We start from the raw sequence: 5,000 nt of genomic DNA on the forward strand, positions 1-5,000 counted from the left end.
TCCACCTCTCTCCTCCTCCTCTCCCTCCCCCTCCTCCTCCTCCTCCCCCCTCCTCCTCCTCCTCTCTCCTCCTCCTCCTCCTCCTCCTCCCCCTCCTCCTCCTCCTCCTCTCTCCTCCTCCCCTCCTCCTCCTCCTCTCTCCTCCTCCTCCTCCTCTCTCCTCCTCCTCCTCTCTCCTCCCCCCCCCTCCTCCTCCTCTCTCCTCCCCCCCTCCTCCCCCCCCTCCTCCTCTCTCCTCCTCCTCCTCTCCTCCTCCTCCACCTCTCTCCTCCTCCTCTCTCCTCCTCCTCCCTCCTCCTCCCTCTCCTCCTCCTCCCTCCTCCTCCACCTCTCTCCTCCTCCTCCTCCTCCTCCCCCCCCTCCTCCTCCTCCTCCTCCTCTCTCCTCCTCCACCTCTCTCCTCCTCCTCTCTCCTCCCCCTCCTCCTCCTCCTCCTCTCTCCTCCTCCTCTCTCCTCCCCCCCCTCCTCCTCCTCCTCTCTCCTCCCCCCTCCTCCTCCTCCTCCTCTCTCCTCCCCCCCCTCCTCCACCTCTCTCCTCCTCCTCTCTCCTCCCCCCCCTCCTCCTCCTCCTCTCTCCTCCCCCTCCTCTCTCCTCCCCCCCCTCCTCCTCCTCTCTCCTCCCCCTCCTCCTCCTCCTCCTCCTCTCTCCTCCCCCTCCTCCTCCTCCTCCTCCTCTCTCCTGGGGAGGGATCTGCCAGTATTGTCAGACCTAGTGGGGTCTGCAGGTAGTCAGCAGATAGCATTACAACAGCCTGATGTGCACTGCCTAGCAGTTACCCGGTCACAGACAAAGGCAGGGTTAGAACCCTTGCCAGACTTATGCAGTAGTCTATGCGAGGGTGGAACCAAGGGGCCTAGGAAGTCACGCAGACAAAGGCGACTGGAGAAAATGGTGGGATCTCCAGATGCTGTGGAAGGATTGCCAGTGACATGGGAACTACCAGAGGACCTTGGGGCCCTGCAAAAGATCGACCCCTCTGTGTGTGATTTGTACTCAAAAGCACTAGCTGGGCTGAACCAGACGGTGTCCGTGGGGAGAGAGGTATACAGTCTGGAGAATGGTCTGTTGTACAATGGTGTGAGCCCAGAGCACAGGAAGTTAGTGGTGCCCTCTAGCTGCCGGCAGCTGGTACTTAACCTTGCCCACACCATTCCATGGGCAGGCCATTTAGGCCGTCACAAAACCTACCTGAGGTTAGAGTCACGGTTTTTACTGGCCTTCTATGTACACTGATGTGCTCACTCATTGCAAAACATGCCCCATCTGTCAGCGCACAAGTCCCGCCCGCAGGTCCGACCGAGCGTTCCTCCATCCACTCCCGGGGATCTCGACCCCTCGCCCACTGGAGAAGAGCAGCTCTGGGTACCAGTACATCTGGGTGATATGTGACTATGCCACCCGGTTCCCTGAAGCTTTTCCACTGCGATCCGTAACCACCCCCAAAGTGATCAGTGCTCTTGTACAGTTGTCCTCCCGTGTAGGCATCCCAGAGGAGATCCTGACCGACCAGGGGACCAGGGGACCAGGGGACCAGGGGACCAGGGGACCAGGGGACCAGGGGACCAGGGGACCAGGGACCAGGGGACCAGGGGACCAGGGGACCAGGGGACCAACTTCACGTCCAAGCTGATGGAACAACTCCACAAACAACTGGGGATAAAGGGCGTGAGGACAACTCCCTAACATCCCCAGACGGACGGCCTTGTGGAGAGATTCAACCAAACGCTGAAGCGGATGTTGAGGAAGTTTGTGTCCGACACTGGTAAGGACTGGGACAAGTGGCTGCCGTTTCTGCTCTTTGCCTACAGGGAGGTGCCACAGGCGTCCACAGGCTTCTCACCTTTTGAGCTTCTCTACGGCTGGCCGGTGCAGGGACCTCTGGACCTACTGAAAGGACGATGGGAGGCGCCATTGGTACATCGACTGGACAAGGAGTGGTCCAGTATGTCCTTCAGATGCGAGACCGTCTCGAGAGGTACAGGGATGAGGCAAAAGTCAACCTCCAGGAAGCCCAGAGGACACAGAAAACCTGGTATGACAAGCAGGCCCGCCAGCGGGAGCTCCAACCAGGCCAGAAGGTCCTGTTACTGCTTCCCTCCTCCACCAGCAAGCTCCTCGCCAAGTGGCAGGGCCCATACACAATCAGCAGGAAGATGGGGCCTGTCACTTATGAAGTAATAATTAATAATAATAATTAATTAGATTTATATAGCGCTTTTCCGAGGCTCAAAGACGCTGACAATATGGGAAAAACGGAAAACACAGAAACAACAAGCAACAGATAACATGAGCACATAGAACACAGAGTTAACGAACGGGGAAGTACTGCATCCAGAGAGGGGAAAGGCCAAACAGACTTACCATGTAAATCTCCTGAGGGCCTGGAAGGAGCACCCAGAGACCTCTAAGGGGACCTGCCTCTTCATACACCATGTCGAAGAGGAGGATGACTCCGAGGGGGTCGTTGAGGCATGTAAAGGACTGGGTGAGTTGAATTTGTCTCATCTCTTTGAAACCCAGCAGGCAGACCTTCATCAGGTGTTTGAGTGTTCTCCAGCATTGTTCCGGCAGAAACCAGGGAGGACTCAGGTGTTAGAGCATGCTGTGCGGCTGAGGCCAGGCGAGGTTCCAGTGCGGCAACGTCCCTACCGTGTTCCAGAACGTCTGGTGGGGGCGCTGAGAGAGGAGATTCGAACCATGAGAGAGATGGGGGTCATTGAGCCCTCGGACAGTGAGTGGAGCAGCCCCATTGTAATTGTCCCTAAGAAGGATGGATCTCTCCGGGTATGTATCGATTTCAGAAAACTGAATGCCAGTTCCCAGTTTGATGCCTACCCTATGCCTAGGATTGATGACCTGCTGGAGAAGATCGGCAGGGCCACCTTCATTACCACCTTGGACCTCTGCAAGGGGTACTAGCAAGTCCCTCTGGAGGAGCGGTCGAGGCCCCTGACAGCCTTCAGGACTCCACTGGGAGTGTTCCAGTTCACTGTGATGCCCTTCGGACTGCATGGGGCCCCGGCGACCTTCCAGCGGCTCATGGACCGGGTGCTGCTGGACTGCGAGGACTGCTGTGCGGCCTATTTGGATGACGTGGTCATCTACAGCCACACCTGGAAAGACCATCTGATGCACTTACACCGGGTCCTGGGAAAGATCGCTGGCGCAGGCCTCACCCTGAACCTCCAAAAGTGTGAGTGGGCGAGGGGGGAGGCTCGTTAGATAGATAGATAGATAGATAGATAGATAGATAGATAGATAGACTTTATTTGTCATTGCTACAGTACAGGTACCAAACAACGAAATTTAGGAGGGGAGGCTCCCCTGGTGTTTAGGAAAGGAAAAAGAAACACATTTTAGAAAAAGCATAGATGCATAAAATCACAAGAAGGTAAGGAGCTGGTTTACATCAATAGAGGCTATGTACACAATCCACTGTACTATACTGCACAGATAGTCAACTAGGGTTGTCATATTTCACAAGAAAGTATTTTTTCACATTATTTTAAAGTGTCACAGCACTAGCTGCCATACAATCCGTCCGGACTGTCCTGGGCCCAGAACTTAGGCCTTTTCTGTGTTCAGGGCCTTGACGGCCCTGTGGTAGAAGCTGTCCTTCAGTCTGTTTGTCTTAGCGGCCGGGGTCCTGTACCTCCTGTTCGAGGGCAGCTTGACAAAGTGTTCGTGCCCAGGGTGGGTCGGGTCCTTGGAGATCTTGGAGGCCCTCCTGAGACAGCGTGTTTTGTACAGCTCCTCCAGAGAGGGGAGGGGGGCGCCGGTGATCTTCTGTGCTGTTCTCACGACTCTCTGTAGATCGCTTCTCTCCGCTGCCGTGCAGCTGTGGAACCAGTTGGAGATGCCGAAGGTGAGGATGCTCTCCACTGCGCCGTGGTAGAAGGCCACCAGCATCTCCTTCTTGCTGTGTTGTTTCTTGAGGCATCTCAGGGTGTATAGCCGCTGTTGTGCCCTCTTGATGGTGCCTTTAGTGTTGTCCTTCCAGGCCAGGTCATCCCGCATGTTGTGTCCCAGGAATCGGAGGTTTGAGACTATCTCCACGCTCTCTCCGTCGATGAGCAGGGGCAGGATCTCGGACTTTTTCCTCCTGAAGTCTACGATGAATTCCTGGGTCTTTGACTTGTTTAGCAGCAGGTTGTTAACCTTGCACAGCTTGCTCAATTGCTCTACCTCATCCCTGTACGCCGCCTCGTCCCCCCCCGAGATACATCCCACCACGGCAAACTGCAAACTTTACGATGTAGTTGCTGGGGTGGATGGGGGTGAAGTTGTGGGTGTAGAGGTCGTTACCTCGGTTACCAGCTGGGCAAAGGTGAGGTCCGACCTCAGGTGGACAAGGTGGAGGCCATCCGGAGCAGCGCTCGACCGAGGACCAAGACCCAGGTGAGGTCTTTCCTTGGCTTGATGGGGTGGTATCGAAGGTTCATCCCTCAGTTTACTAGCATGGCTGTCCCTTTGACCAACCTTACAGCCAAGGCAGCCAGCAACCCGGTGCAGTGGACAGAGGAGTGTGAGGCTGCATTCCAGGCACTCAAGGCCCACCTGTGTGAGGAGCCGGTCCTCCAGAGTCCGGATTTCGAGAGGCGGTTTCTGGTCGAGGTGGATGCCTCTGGGGTTGGCATTGGGGCGGTGCTGGCCCAAGGAGAGCCAGGAGATGAGCAGCCTGTCCTCTACCTTAGCCGGAAGCTCCTACCTCGTGAGACCAGGTACTCGACCATTGAGAAGGAGTGTCTCGCCATCAAGTGGGCTCTCGATAGCCTGCGCTATTACCTCCTGGGCAGAGAATTCGACCTGCACACCGACCATCGAGCCTTGACCTGGATTCAGACAATGAAAGACCGGAATGCCAGGGTGACCAGGTGGTATCTGGAGCTGCAGCCATTCAAGTTCTGTGTCCGGCACAAGCGAGGGAAGGATAATGTCACGGCGGATTACCTTTCCAGGCTTCCGAACCTCGTCGCCTCTGGAGAGGAGGGTGGTGAT

This window comes from Nansenia antarctica (assembly GCF_963989245.1).
Source record: "Nansenia antarctica genome assembly, chromosome: 5".
NCBI lineage: Eukaryota > Metazoa > Chordata > Actinopteri > Argentiniformes > Microstomatidae > Nansenia > Nansenia antarctica.